The 16893-nt window shown below is 36.6% G+C and overlaps 1 protein-coding gene across 18 annotated transcripts in view; it reads right to left on the bottom strand.

Moving 5' to 3' along the window:
* COBLL1 (cordon-bleu WH2 repeat protein like 1) overlaps positions 1-16893 on the bottom strand; it is a 193958-nt gene that overhangs the window by 97647 nt on the left and 79418 nt on the right. The window contains exon 1 of one of the 18 annotated variants that reach the window (XM_051848575.2): positions 15922-16064. The exons of the other annotated variants lie outside the window; for them this stretch is intronic. The gene's annotated coding sequence lies outside the window, so the exon portion shown is untranslated. Of the gene's footprint in view, positions 1-15921; positions 16065-16893 lie in introns of those variants that run through there. 18 annotated transcript variants of the gene reach the window in all.

Raw genomic sequence — 16893 nt, 5'->3', positions numbered from 1 at the left:
TTGATCATAATGAAAGGACTAAGAGTCAAAGGGAGCACATAAGCAAGTCTAGTACCTGCTAACACTAACCGATAGAATAAATAAAGGGGAGAGTGATCCAACATGGGAAGTGAGATACTCAGCAGACTCATAGAATGGCAGATGCCCTAAATAGCACTCTGGCCTCAGAATCAGCCCTAAAGGCATTCAGATCTGGCTGAAAAGCCCATGAGAGTATTTCAGGCATGGAAAGCCAAGACACTCTGGCAAAAGATCTCTGTGAGTGAGATCTCAGTGGAAAGAACAGGTCTTCAAAGAAGGAGGTACCTTTCTCTGAAGGGAGGAGAGAACCTCCACTTTGACTATGACCTTGTCTAAACAAGATAAGAGTCGGAGAACTCAAGGGGCTTCCATAGCCTTGGAAACTCATGACTGGAGCATAGGGAGATTACTGATGCCATAGACAGGAGTGTCAATTGGTAAAGTCAACAACAGGAGTCACTGTGCACTTACTCCTCATGTAGGATCTCTGTCCTTAATGTGCTGTGCATTGAGATTTAATGCTATAACGAGTACTCAAATAATATATTTCACTTTGTGTTTCTATGGGGGTGCAAACTGTTGAAATCTTTACTTAATGCATACTAAACTGATCCTCTGTAAAAAAAAAAAAAAAAAAAAAAAAAAAAGAAAAGAAAAGAAACTATCAACTCCCAACTTGACTCTCACTGGGATTAAACATGACAATAGGTCTGATCTGATTTCATCATCATTAAAAAAAAATCATCTATTATTTTTCACTTTATGTTTCTGTGTGGGAGCAAACTGTTGAAATCCTTACTTAATGTATACTAAGCTGATCTTCTGTATATTAAGATAATCGAAAATGAATCTTGATGTGAATGGAAGGGGAGAGGGAGTGGGAAAGGGGAGGGTTGTGGGTGGGAGGGACGGTATGGGGGGGAAGCCATAGTAATCCATTATTCGTACTTTGGAAACGTATATTCATTAAATAAAAGTTAAAAAAAAAATAAAAAAAATAAAAAAAAATAAAAAATAAAAAATCCAATATCTTTTTATTCCTTTTATCAAATAAGTAAAACATATTTCTCTTTACATTTTTACTGACATAATTTATATATGGAAAATGCACAAATAAAAGTGAATAGAGTTTTACACATATACCCATGTCCTCAGTCTCTCTTTAGTAATCATCACAGAATAAGATATATCATAGAAAATTTACAAATGAAATGTTAAATTTTTCTTATCTGTCCCATAAATGTTGCCAAAATTTCAGTTTCTGTGTTTTCTTAATTTATTATAAGGGATGTTTGTTTTATGTGAAGTTGTGAAAGTCAAACAGCAACAAGAATGATGAGGAAAGCTTCCAATAGAAATGGACACATCCAAGGAAGATATATAAAATTACACCTAAAAAAAATAAGCAAGTTGAAAAAGACTTGAAAGCAAGCTACACAAGGAGTCACAAGATAGTCAACAACATTGCCTGGGCACCCACTCTGTGTACCATATCACATAAAGACACTGTGCGTAGATTAAAGAAATACTAGTAACAACAACCACACAATGGCCAAAATATACCAAATCAATCCTTAAAGAAAAAAAAAAAAAAACCACCTACACTAACTGAATGCTTTTCTAATTACAGGAACTGTGCCAAGTGTTTTACATCCACAATTACCTAACTTTATCCTGTTTTGAATCATACCTAAAACAATTCATAAGAATATATAAAATGAAAGATAATTTTGCTTTATAACAAACTGACACTATGCCCCCATGCTCAGTTGCTGTTCCATTCACTCCTGCACAGCCTCCTGCCATTAGTTAATATCAGTATTTAATGTGATCAGTGTCATCTACTGTAAGCTTCATTTGTACTTGGTGCTTGTTGCCTTGCCAGATTATATATGGGGAAGTCAGAGTAATGTAGGAAAATGAGTCCAAAAAGTTAACAAAACATAATGAAACTATAATTTAAAAAAATTGTAAAAGATTAACAAAGGGAGAGAAAGCTAGACAAAAGGTGGACCTCTTTCTTTTCACATATAAAAATATTATAAGCACTATAACATGATAAGCCTTATTATAAATATGCATTTCTACTTTTTTGAAAGTGTTTAAATATTCATAAATTCAAAATCATTTATTAAAGAAAAATAAATTATCCATAGACTGTTTTGTCTTATAGTCTCTGAAACAATAATAATCAATGTGACGAAACTCACTCCTTCTGCAAAAAAAGTTAAGTTCTCAGCTGAAATTTTTCAACGTTCAAAAGTATACTAGGTAAAGAAGTAAACAATTAAGCATGGGAGTCATAATTTTTAAGATATGTGTACGCATGTAAAAGAAATACTGGGACTGCATACTAATATGTCAGCCAAACAAAGCACACTAGTAGATAAACCATTCGAGCACTAAAGCAAAAATTGTTCTTAAGTCACAATCGCAATGTACCCTCAAATATCAACTGTGGTAAGTATTAACCATCAATGAGCCATTAATTTCTGTTAATGTTTTAAATCTGTGTTGGAATAAACAATAAGCATATTCACTGCTTACTGATAGAAGCACCTAAAGTGAATTTTACTAATTTTGCTAGTTACAGGTTTTGCCAAATAGTAGCTAGAACAAATGTTTGGACATAGTGTACAGAGCCTGAAATAAAATCTAAAAGAGCACTGTATATAAAAATTAAAGTCACTTAAACATAAAATATTTTAAAAAGGTTTAGATGGTAACATAGGAGCAAAAAGTCTATTGCGCCAAGCATTAGACAAGAGATTTCTCATTTATAACTCCATAGAAACAATCCAAGATTTTTAAAAACAAATATGCACATTTTATCTCAATAAAGTTTACTTCATCAAAAATTAAATTTTCTTATGTCCAAGATCCTGTTTAGAGGATGTAAAGACAAGCTATAGACTGGGAGGAACTATTTACAACTCACATATCCAACAAAAAGACACATTTAGAATATACAGAGGAACTTCTAAACTCAATGGTAAAAAAAAAATCCATTTTAAATGTGGAAAGTGGCAGAGAGGCAAGATGGCACAATAGCGACAGGGAGGTCTGCCCTAGGCTCTGTGAACTTAGCAGAAAAAAAGTGGGGAGAAAGTACACTCTCAGGGCAACGTTGCAGGCAAAACTGCAGTGGGAGGTTTTGTGAAAGCAGTGGAAACAGTCTGGACCTGAGTGGAAGACGCAGACACGCAGCAAAGAGCACAGAGCATGAACACAACAAAGGAGCCAGCAGCCCCCACCGTGCAAGGTGAGGTGACTGCACCCTGCGCCACTGTTGATACAGCTGGAGAGAGAGCCTAGAAGACTGTATGGTGTTTGAGTCTGGCCTGGAACCCTCAGGGGAGCTGGGCAACTGCTCACCCACAAGGGGATAAAAGAGCGGTGTGTCTGTCTCTATTTCTTCCCCCTCCACAACAGTGCCCTGTGGCTAGCTGTGGGAAGGCAGGCACCATTTCTGACATAAATAGGTAGCAGCTGCTCTTCTATGCACATACAACAGCTGGAGGGGACTGCCAGCAGGGGCAACCACAGCAGGTCAAGACAACTGGTGGGGTCCATCTCAACCTAGTTACCCGGGCAACACCACCAACTCTCTTGTGCCCACCCGGCAACAGGCATGGAGAGGGAGCCATCCCCAACAAAGGGAAGTGCCACCCAGCACAACTGTGAAAGGAGTAGGGCTGTGGCTGGTGGGTATTGTGCACACTTGTGATCCAGGGATTTTACCTGGGTGAAAAGAATCTGCATTCCCCACTGACTGAGTCTACCTGGGGACACTGAACTCTGTCTGACCGAGCAAAACACACATGGGCAGCAGCTTTGGGAACTCCTCAGTCTCTCTATGGACAGGACAGGCTAGTGGGGTGGAGTGGACTCTCTTGTATTCCTTGACTGTGGGAGTCCTGGATGCAGGGTATAGCTGGGGTTCAGGGCAAGTGCTTGGGCACACGGTCACACTCTTGGAACTCCTTGGTTGCCAGGGAAGCTCATTGCAGCTGGAACTGCACATACAGGGAGGACTGCACACATCATTTACACAGATGAGTGTTGAACACACTGGGGACTAACACCTGGGCATTGCGCAGCTTGAAGAACAGGAGGTGAGGGAGTGATCACACCAACAGAGGTGATCATCTTTCCCCTGTTTTATTAGTAAGAGGAGAGCTACCACCCCAACATGGGTGTTACCCTGGATAATTGCTCCAACCTGGAGCACTAAACAGAGCTCCCTGGACACACCCATCACACACCTCTCGGAATTCACTGAGAACACAGACATTCCACTAAGCCACAGAAGTACAGCTCAAAGATAAAAGGCATTTGGTGGTGGGGGGGGACAAGTAGCTCCACAAATGCCTAAAAATAAAAGCAGAAATTCAAGAAACAAGAATAAGGAAGGTACCACAATCCCGCCCAAAAAGGAACACAATGACATTTCAGTTTTAGAAGGTGAACATGAAGAGCTTAATGAAATGCCAGAAACGCAATTCAAAAACTTAAATCATAGGATTACTCAAAAGCAACCAGAAGTGAATACATAAACTAAAGAAAACCATACATGACATGAAAAAGAGAAATCAAAATGAAATATTAGAAATAAAAAACTCAATAGACCAAATAAAAAATGTAGAGAGCCTTAACACCAAGACTCAGCGAAGCAGAAGGAAAAAAATATCCAAATTAGAAGATAAATCTTTGGCTATCTTACAGTAACACCAAAAAAATACAAGAGGAAAATAGAAAAGTTAGGGGCTGGTGCTGTGGCTCACTTGGTTGATCCTCCACCTGCGGCGCCGGCATCCCACATGGGTGCCGGGTTCTAGCCCCGGTTGCTCCTCTCCCAGTCCAGCTCTCTGCTGTGGCCCAGGAGGGCAGTGGAGGATGGCCCAAGTGCTTGGGACCCTGTACCTGCATGGGAGACTGGGAAGAGGCATCTGGCTCCTGGCTTCAGATCAGCATAGCTCCAGCCATAGTGGCTATTTGGGGGGTGAACCAACGGAAGGAAGACCTTTCTGTCTCTCTCTCTCACTGTCTAACTCTATTTGTCAAATTAAAAAAAATAGAAAAGTTAAAAATCAGGGTTGAAGATTTATAGAATACCATCAAATGACCCAACATACGAATCTTAGTAGTTCCTGAAGGTGTGGAAAGAGATGAACTAGAAGGCCTATTTCGTGAAATTACAGAAACTTTTATAATTTGGAGAAAGAAAAGGATGTCCAAGTAGAGGAGCACAGAAAATTCCTAGCAGACATGATCAGAAAAGATCTTCACCATGACACACTGTAGTCAAACTCTCCACAGTAAAACATAAAGAAAATATTCTAAAATGTGCATGAGAGAAACGCTAGATTACTTACAGAGGATCTCCAATTAGACTCACAGCAGCCTTCTCATCAGAAACCCTACTGGCTAGAAGGGAATGATGAGATATATTCCAAGTCTTAAAAGAAAAAAAAAAAAAACTGTCAGCCCAGAATACTGTACCCTGCAAAACTCTCATTTATGAATGAAGGTAAAATAAAGACCTTCCATAACAAACAGAAATTGAAAGAATTTGTCACATTTGTCCAGCTTTACAAAAGATGCTTAAAGAGGTGCTCCATACAGAAACACAGAAAAATAGCCATCATCATGAAAGAATGAGAAAGCAGAAAAAAACCCCCACTGGAAGTACAAAAGAAATCTGAAGTAAATGATAGGAATATTTATGGAAAAATGGCAGGGCCAAGTCATTACTTATCAATAGTCACCTTAAATATAAATGGCCTCAACTCTCCAGTTAAAAGACAGATGGGCTGAATGGATTAAAATACAAGACCTATCTATTTGCTGCGTACAAGAAACACCTCTCACCATCAAAGACATATCCAAACTGGAAGTGAAAGGATAGAAAAAGATATTCTATGCTAACAGAAACCAAAAAGGAGCTGGTGTTGCCATCCTAATATCAGACAAAATAGACTTTACCATAAAAACTGTTTAAAAAAAAAGAGCACTACATAATGATTAAGGGATCAGCAAATTAAAAAAAATCAAAATCATACTATGCATCTTCACTGTCCACAATGGAATAAAGTTGGAAATCAGTAACTCGAGAATCTCTAGATCATATGCAAACACATGGAGACTGAACAAAATGCCCCAGAATGAACACTGGCCATAGAAGAAATCAAAAGAGAAAGCAAAAAAATTTCTGGAAACAAATAAAGACAATACATCATATCAAAACTTATGGGATAGAGCAAGAAAATATTAAGAGGGGAGTTTATAGCAATTGGTTCCTACATGAATAAATTGGAAAGATATCAAATAAATGAGCTATGAATGCATCTCAAGGACCTCAAACAACAAAAAAAACCAAACCCAAAATCAGGAGGAAGGAAATAAAATTAGAGAACAAAAACTGAATCAAAAAGAAAACACACACACAAAAAATCGGTGAAATGAAGAGCTGGTTTTTGGAAAAAATAAACACAGTTGATACACCATTAGTGCAATTAACCATAAAAAAGGAGGGAGGGCCAGCACCGCAGCTCAATTGGTTAATCCTCCACCTGCGCCGGTACCCTGGGCTCTAGTCCCAGTCGGGGCACCGGATTCTGTCCTGGTTGCCCCTCTTCCAGTCCAGCTCTCTGCTGTGGCCCAGTAGTGCAGTGGAGGATAGCCCAAGTGCTTGGGCCCTGCACCTGCATGGGAGACCAGGAGAAGCACCTGGCTCCTGACTTCGGATCAGCGCAATGCACCAGCTGCAGCTTGCTGGCCACGGCAGCCACTGGAGGGTGAACAACGGCAAAGGAAGACCTTTCTCTCTGTCTCTCTCTCACTGTCTACTCTGCCTGTCAAAAAAAAAAAAAAAAAAAAAAAAAAAAAAAAAAAAAAAAAAAAAGGAGGGAGAAGCCTCAAATCAATAGAATCAGAGATAAAAAAAGGAAACCTAACAGATACCACAGAAATAAAAAAGAAACATCACAATTTACTACAAAAAGCTGTATTCCAACAAAATGGGAAACCTAGAAGAAATGGACAGATTTCTAAACACATATAATCTCTCAAAATTGAGTCATGAAAACATAAAAAACCTAAACAGAACCCCTAACCAAGACAGAAATTAAAGACCCTCCAAACAAAGAAAAGCCAAGGAGAAAAGCCAAGGACTGGATGGCTTCTCTGCTGAATTCTACCAGACATTTAAAGAACTAGCTCCAATTATTTTCAAGTTGTTCAAAACAAGTGAAAGGGACAGAAACCTCCCAAATGTCTTCTACAAAGCCTACATTACTTTAATTCCTAAAAATGGAAGAATCTTCCATGTTCATGGATTAGAAAAATAAACATCACAAAATGACCATACTACCAAAAGCAATTTACAGATTTAACATCATTCCAATCAAGATACCAACAACAATCTTTGCAGATCTAGAAAAAATGATTCTAGAATTCATGGAAATACAAGAGACCCCGAATAGCTAAAGCAATCTTACGTAACAAAAACAAAGTATGAGGCATCACAATACCTGATTTCAAGACATACTACAGGGCCATTATCATCAAAACAGCCTGGTACTAGCACAAAAACAGACTTGTAGGACAGCAGAACAGATAGAAACTCTAGAAATCAATTCTTGCATCTCCAATCAACTTATGTTTGACAAAGGAGCTAAAATCAATCCCTGGAGGAACGACACTCTAACAAATGGTGCTGGGGAAACTGGATCTCCACATGCAGAAATATGAAACTAGACCCCTACCTTACATCTTACACAAAAATCAACTGAAAATGGATCAAAGACTTAAGTCTATGACCTGATACCATCAAGTCATTAGAGAACACTGGGGGAATTTTGTAAGACATTGGCATAAGCAATTTGATAACTTGGCATAAGCATTTGGCCCTGCAAAAGAAACACTCAGCAAAGTGAAGAGGTAGCTGACAGAATGAGAGAAAATATTTGCAAAAAACACAATTTATAAAGGGTTAATATCCAGAATTTATAAAGATCTCAAATTCAACAACAACAAAACAAACAATCAAGTAAAGAAATGGGCAAAGGGCCGTGAGGCGGCTCAATAGGCTAATCCTATGCCTGCAGCACCGGCACACCGGGTTCTAGTCCCGGCTGGAGCACCAGATTATGTCCTGGTTGCTTCTCTTCCAGCCCAGCTCTCTGCTGTGGCCTGGTAGTGCAGTGGAGGATGGCCCAAGTCCTTGGGCCCTGTACCCACATGGGAGACCAGGAGAAGTACTTGGCTCCTGGCTTCAGATCAGCGCGGTGCACCGGCCTCAGCGCGCCAGCCGTAGCAGCCACTGAAGGGTGAACCAACGGAAAGGGAAGACCTTTCTGTCTCTCTCTCACTGTCCACTCTGCCTGTCAAAAAAAAAAAAAAAAAAGAAAAAAAAAAAAAAAGAAAAGAAAAAAAAAGAAAAAGAAATGGGCAAAGGACTTGATCAGGCATTTTTCAAGAGGAAATTCAAATGCCAACAGACCCTTAAGAAAATGATCAGGATCACTAGCCATCAAGGAAAAGCAAATCAAAATCACAATAAAGTTTCAGCTCAATCCAGTCAGAATGGCTCACGTACATAAGTCAATGAATGACCAATGCTTGTGAGGATGTGGGGAAGAGTGCCCTGATACACTGTTGGTGGAATTGTCAACTGGTGCAATCACTATGGAAGACAGTATGGAGATACCTCAGAAATCTGAATATAGACCTACTATATAAGCCAGCCATCATCGCACTCCTAGGAATTTACCCAAACAAAAAGAAAACAGCATATGAAAGAGTTATCTGTATCCCCATGTTCACTGCAGCAGAATTCACAGCAGCTAAGATATGGAATCAACTCAGATGTCCATCAACTGGACAATTATGGTTATGGTATGTGTATATATATATATATATATATATATATTATGGAGTACTACTCAGCTGTAAAAAAAATGAAATCCTGTCTTTTGCAACAAGATGGTTGCAATTGGAAACCATCATACTTAGTGAAATAAGTAGTCCCAAAAAGACAGATATCATATGTTCTCCCTGATCCAAGGTAACTAATAGAATACCTGAAATGTAATGTATTGAAGTAAAAATAGACATCTTGAGAAGCAATGATAATTTATAGCCCTTTTCTCCTTCATTGAGGAACAATGTTTTGTTTTCTCTTTATACTATCTGTGGAACTCTTTTACTTAGAGTCGGGTTAACTATACAATCAATAAGTTTACTAAAAAAAGATCATTGCAAAAATTAAGATTGGGAAACTGAGTGGGAGGGGAAGGGAAGGTTGGAGTGTGGGTGGGAAGGAGGGTGGGGGGAAGCGCCACTGTGTTCGTAAAATGGTATAAAGAAAATATATAAAACTTGAATAACTCAAAATATATAAAGAAAAAAATGTGGAAAGTGAACACTTTACCAAACAGAATTTACAAATGGCAAACAGGCACACAGAAAGATATTCAATGCCATTATTCATTGGGGAAATGCAAAGTAAAGCTATAATGAGATACCACCAGATGTCTGAATTCAACTGATCTAAATGAAGGTCACTTTTGGTTTTTCATATACAAAATGAGAGGCCATGTTGGAATATCTTAATTTTCTTTCATGCTAATATTTCCTATAAATAAGCCAAGTTCATTTTTATTCTTTCCAATATCTTGTTCTAATCCTAACCCACCCAGTCCATAGCAACCACTTAAGTACTTTCTATCACCACATTTTCCCTTCTAGGCACTGATTAAATGAAATCATATAATTGATGTTTTGTGTCTCACTTCTGGCGATGAGCATGATGCAGCTGAAGTCCATCCATGCATATATCTGTGTTTTGTTACTTTTATTACATATAGGATGCCAATGTATGAGTATATTGCATTTTATTCACCAATTCTTGGACATCTGCATTGTTTCAGCTTTCTGGCTACCGTGAATAATGTCACTATGAACATTCACAAGCAAGTCTCTGCACATCCCTTTTTGTGTTATGTCATTCTTGTAAGCCTTCACAGCAAACTCCTCACTATTCTCCAGGAACACAGAACTAGTTGAAAGCCCTGGTTCTCTAAATTTATGTGAGGGCAGTAACACTGAAAATTTGGGGAACTCGCGCTATGGCGCAGTAGGTTAATCCTCCGCCCGTGGCACCAACATCCCATCTGGGTGCCAGTTCTAGTCCTGGCTGCTCCTCTTCCAATCCAGCACTCTGCTGTGGCCTGGGAAGGAAGTAGAATATGGCCCAAGTCCTTGGGCCCCTGCACCCATGTGGGAGACCCGAAGGAAGCTCCTGGCTTCAGATCAGTGCAACTCAGGTCGTTGCAGCCATTTGGGGAGTGAACCACCAGAAGGAAGATCTTTCTCTCTGTCTCTCCCTCTCACTGTCTATAACTCTACCTCTCAAATAAATAAAATCTTTAAAAAAATTTAAAAGAAAATTAGGATATATTCATGCCAGGTCAACAGATATTCAAAAATATAAGCAAAAAAGACTGTGGAAAGCATAGCTCAGACATAAATTGTCATTTTGATCATGTTTAAAAAAGAACCATTAGATATTATATTTTCCCATTAAGCGATTCTTTCAACTACCAATGAGTTGGTATGAATGTTAAATATATAATAAGTAAGCATATTTAAGACAAGATAGAAAGTAACAACACTGTATAAACAAACATATCTAATAAGGAAGGAGGTAGCTGGTACACTAAGGACAAGTCATGGTATCATTTAATTTATGAAATGGCTTCCTCACCTGACCCCAGAGAAGCATGGAATTTCATTGCTTCTTATGCAACAATAATCAGTTCAAAATTATATTTTTAAACTCCATCTTAAAATTGTATAAATGTTTTTAGTATGTTCTTATATATTTAAGTAAGCTCATTTTGGAAAAAAATTCACTAGGGTTTTTAATATGGAAATAAAATATATATTATCTTTCTTTTAAGAAAAATAGCTTGGAAATAATGATTTAGAAAACTTGAGAAAAGGCAGTGGTAATAACAGAATTCTATACATTAATCAGTACTACAGAAAGGTCATTAAAGTGGGAATCAAAAGTTGATACAACCGTCAGCATTTTAACTTAAATGCACAGAAGTAAATTCATTCACTGATCTTTGATGGAGTAAAAGCTTTATATTTGCACACTGTCCTTTTTGCATACATAGCACCTAAGGGCTTGCCTTTGACTTCCAATTTTCCAAGTATGCCAAGGATTTCCAGATACCTCAAGCAATTTGAGTGCAAATCCCATGACTTTAATAATCTTTTCATAAAACTCATCAGAATGTTATTGCCTGAAGCATACAACATATGAAATTATAAGAATGACACAATGAAAAGTCACTAGGTTTCAAATGTCACTAGGTGCAGTAAAATATTAACTTGAATCTACATCAGAAAGAACAAGGTCTGGAAAAGCATGTGAGTTGTTTACTTGAGAAACCAATACATTTGAAATGGAAAGAAAAGGGTATTATACTACAAATTAGAAAAGCCAATGCCTATTAACTCATTTCTCTACTTTGGTACTTAGCTGTTTCATTCATATCTCATTCATGAGCACAGTTTTGGAAGACAGGGTGGTTTATCAAAGATTCTTTCTTAAGTATTTAACTTTGCTTTTACAGACACAGCTCTCTTCTTGTTCTCAAATCATATCTTTATAATATTTAGTAAATCACGTCATTAAAGTGACTAATTGTGAAAACAAGCTTTAACAGGTTCAGAGACAGTGGAAGTTAAGTGTTGATCAAGGATAACAGGATTCTGCAGCAAACTAGAAAGTAGCCTGCTAGCTTTGGGGATTCGCTGTGCCAAGGACAGCCATTCTGCTTGCTTTACCCAATCTTACTGGACTCAGGCCACTAAAACTCATGAGTTCCATAATATTACTAGACTCAGGACTGCTGGACAACCCTAATGCATACGCTGACACATCTTTAGGAAATCAGCCCACAATTTGATTTTTTTATCTAATTATGTACAAGCCAAGTAATAAAACCCACCTTTTACCCCTTACTTTATTAAACAATTTATAAGTGGGGAAAAAATGAGAACAATGTGGATCAGATCACTACATGACAGAAATTATAGTAATAATTTTCTCAATAGAATTATAGCTAAGCAGCATTAAGATATAAATACAGAAGCATAGCTCTCCAGGGACTATCAATTTTATTCTTCCGTAGCAATAATTCCCTTTATCTGGCGAAGAAACAACCTGGAAGAATCATATTTTTGTTAATTAAATGCTCTTATAACTATCATTTATACCATAGTGAATGATTTCATATAAAATTCTAAAAATCTAAAAAAAAAGTTTTTGGTGTCATCAGAAATGAAACATCACAATAAAATTAAAAATCAAATATGGATTGGAAAAGAATGTTATCTAAAGATTTTTGTGAAAGTGTTTCACTCCTCATCCTTAATTATTTTTAGGCATGTATTTATTGCAAGCAAACAACAGCACAGTAAGCCAAAAAATGTTAACATACTACACATTACATATTTTCATGAAAGGAACAATTCATAAATGGCATGCTGTAAATATTCACAATTCTGTATAGTGATTTATTCACAAAAATAAATTTTTTTTGACAGGCAGAGTGGACAGAGAGAGAGACAGAGAGAAAGGTCTTCCTTTACCGTTGGTTCACCCTCCAATGGCCGCTGCGGCTGGTGCGCTGCGGCCAGCACACCACGCTGATCTGAAGCCAGGAGCCAGGTGCTTCTCCTGGTCTCCCATGTGGGTGCATGGCCCAAGCACTTGGGCCATCCTCCACTGCACTCCCGGGCCACAGCAGAAAGCTGGACTGGAAGAGGGGCAACCGGGACATAATCCGGTGCCCCGACTGGGACTGTTGAGCTGCGGTGCTGGCCACAAAAAATGAATTTTAATTATTGAATGAAAGCTCAGCAAGTCCAGGTACTTTTATTCTGTTTTAATGTGACATCCAGAAGCAACAAGGACCTTTACTTATTTTTTAATCTAGAGCATTTCTTGATGTAACAAAGACACTAAATAAAATACTGTTGACTAAATTTCTATCTTCAGATATATACAAAAAGAGTTTTATGTTTCTTAATATAAAAAATATAGCTTTTTGAAAATATCCTGGAATAGGATTTTTGATGTATTTAGTGTCAAATGACAGGGTTGTTTTTTTTTAATCATTTTACCCTGATTCTTAGAAAACTGGGAAACCTACTCAAAGATTATTATTGCCAGCTGTACAAAAGATTGGTTGTCTTCAAGCAATATATAAAAATAACCAACCAATCATGGAAATTTCCAGTATCTAAATCTCATAAAACAAATTTTTCTTCCTTTTCCCATCTGTTGCAAAGAATCATTTACCTTTCAGTTAAACAACTACAGAAAGAGTTTGTAGAAACACAGAATTAAAAGGTGAGCTTACTTTGGTGCCTAGTTTTCACATTATACATGTTCTCCCTGAATTTTTTGAAGATCTCTTGTACTTCACACTGTTAAGTTTGATAAAGATTCTATATTGTTTATGGAAGAGAGGTCAAATTAAATATTAAGTAAAATGAGTTAATTTAACAGAAATGGTACAGAGTTAAAGGTAATGAGACATGGTGAAAACTCAAGTTTTGCTACACACCCTTCCCAAGCATTTATTAAGCAACTGTTCTGACTGGGCCGAGAAGTAAATATAACAGTTCTCCCATTCAATGAACTAACACTTTATTATTTTACAATGTATATTTTCCATAAGTCACCAATGTTATCTTATTCCCCCTTTCACATTAGACACCCTTAGTGTGCTCAATCAGCCAGCACTGTGGAAGCATCCATGAAAAAGTAAGTAATGCAATGTATTAAGCTACAATCAACAGCAGACTATGTACGCATTTAGGTAACAGTTACACAACCCTGGGAGGAGTTGATGGATCTACATTTTACCGGATAAGAGACACATTCCTGAGAGAGGAGTTAACTTGTCCTCAGTCAAGTTGATCTTGGTTTTTAACCCCAGTGTAGCTCATTTCAAAAGCCCCTGGCCTTACTGTCATACCACTCTGTTCCCGTATCCCCTATTCTGTGTGCCCAGAACTGGTGAAACAACAATCCAAGATTTTAAAACTCTGAGGGGACATCAAAATGTTCACAGAAGATGGAATTAAGTTTATTTTAGTGAAAACAAATTGAAATCTGTGCAGAGGAGGAGTTCTTTAAAATTTCACGAAAAACATGTGTTGTGAAAAAACAATAGGTGGATTACAAAAGAATTTCATATCAAAATCAACTTATAATTGAATTCAATTTTCCGTGAACTTTTTGAAGTTTCTCATATTTGCAGATTGGAAAACAAAAATCAGATTGTGTGAACCTACCCAATAAATGCAATTTATTATTATTCTCTCTAGAGTGACATCTAAAAGAAACACTAGCTCACCAGAAGAAAGCAATTAGCAATATGCATGCAAAAGACTAATTTATTAGAACCATGCTATCATGATTTATAAAACTAATAATATCTCAAACTAAGGGAAATACCCAAGTCTAAATTGTAAATTTGGTTTTCATCAGCCTCTTTTAAGTATCCTAAAATACTATCCTTTGGCTTCCCAACTACTCTATCTTTTGGTTCCAAAGAAAGGCAGCTAATTGTAAATATTATAAAAATCCATTGCAACTCCTCCTCCCTCAAAACAAGAAAAGGAAATGACAAAGAAACCTACAGTAGTCTCATTTATACAAACTTTCCCTGAGGAAATAGGTGGATCTAGAAACAAAGACATCTGCAGCAAGTGGCAGTGGTGGCTACCAGAGCTCAAAGAATTTGTTCAAAAATAGCTCTTTCTTATCAAAACCATTTTTAAGAACTTTTAGTACAAAAATTCTGGTATAATAGGTGTGGTTCAGTTCCTGTGAATAGCATTTAAGCAGCTAAAATACAAATTAACTTTGTGATCTTATAATAAAAAATTGAACATATTTATTGTACTGATCTTACAAAAGATCTACATTTTGTACTTAAAATTTCATAAGCATCTTACAAAAGATTCTACATTTTGTACGTAAAACTTCGAGCACCATTCATATTATTCTTAATTTATTTTAAAATCTTCTTTTTCTTATTAAAAAACTAAAGAAAAAAATGTTATTTCAAAAGCAAAAGCAACCTCTTTTCTTGTCTTTAAAGGACAACTATTTCTTATTTTCATGAATTTAATGAGACACCAACAAAGCAGAACAAAATATATGGAAACAGGTCACTAATTTTATTTTCCAGCCACAATTTTTGTTGTTGTTTAAATAATAGGAATACACTGTTTTCTAGAGTTTCTCTTTGGAAAACAGTCTGTAGTTTGTTTCAATTCAGGTACTACTGTAGTGCATTATTAGCATTCCTTATAGACAAACGTAAAAGCTTGAGCTTAAAAGTTGAGCTTAATAGATTTCCTTCTTTGCAAAGCAGAGTAAGTTACCCCAACAAACAGAAAAAATTGATTTATACACATAATTGGGAATTCCATGCCATACTTGACAAGAGAATGCCACTAAAAAACATCAGGTGAGTACCAGGTATAGTGTTGTAAGGAAGTTGAAACAGGTTTACAAAGAACTGGCTTCTAATTGAACATCTCTATTTATATGGTTTGTAGACCTATACCTGCATGTGTCTTTTTATGAGTTACTATGGACTGTTCTTTGACGTGGTTAAAAAGTGACAGGAAGGCATCTAAACACTCCATTTAAAATTATAGTTATTTAACCCTAAACTTATGTAGAAAAAGCCAAATTTAATTCTAAAGATTAATGTATAATTATTTCAAACATGAAAATGGAATATAATTTTACTCCTAACACTGAATTATGAGTTTGTGTTAAACAATTCTATTACTCACCTTTGGATTTTCCTTATTCCACATGGTTCAATAATTGGTTTTCTAAGGAACAGATGCTTATTGGGAGTAAACAAGACACACAGAGGTACACTCTCTTCTTCTTTATTAATGACATCATTAAGTCTGCCTATTTATAGTCTCAGCCATCTGACCTCATGGCCTACATGAATAAATGGATTTGGTTAGTTGTTAATCTTCACAGTGTGTGCTTAACAGCAATTAGCCAGTGACAGCAACCCGATATTCTATCGTCTTTAAAATATATAAGATTGCATTTTCTGTTTTGATTTATATAAACCTTAAATGTGATAAAATTCCTTTGAACAAAATTTATAAGATACAAATTTGCATGTATTTATTTCTATGAGAAATTTAAATTTTAATTGTGTAAGTCATATTTCTACAAGGTACTTAGAAACACATCCCTTGTTTTAAAAAATACAATCACCACATACAAACTATTATCACTTCACCTTCAATATAAGATTTTTATAAATTATCACTTCTTAGACCATGTCTTTAATAATCAGTTACATGATAAGAAATACTTTATACCATAACACTAGCTGATTACTTTCTTCACTTTATTACTTTGAAGTCACCAAATATTCCATGAAAACCAGAGTTCCAATTAAAGGCAGCATTTTGACTATCTACTGATATTCTACACCCAAAATTTTATTTACACAAAAAGAGTCATTTTTACAATCATCTAATACACATAATAGCCAGGCATCTAGTTAAAAGGATGAGGTTAGTGTGGTCTTTAAAAAGAAATGAAGTTTTTGCACATAACATTGGTGCCGAAGCAGAATGGCATAAACAGGTTGTACTCTTTAGTTAGCTCATTTACCAATCATGTGCAATCATCAGCCAAGTTAGAATTTCCAGGACACATCACCTTTTCAAAGTTCAGATGAACAGTTTAATATTGCACTCACGGACTGATCTGACAGTCATGTATAAAGGTTT

Source organism: Oryctolagus cuniculus, chromosome 3, assembly GCF_964237555.1.
Source record: "Oryctolagus cuniculus chromosome 3, mOryCun1.1, whole genome shotgun sequence".
Taxonomy (NCBI): domain Eukaryota; kingdom Metazoa; phylum Chordata; class Mammalia; order Lagomorpha; family Leporidae; genus Oryctolagus; species Oryctolagus cuniculus.
This window is presented reverse-complemented; position numbering and strand designations above follow the sequence as displayed.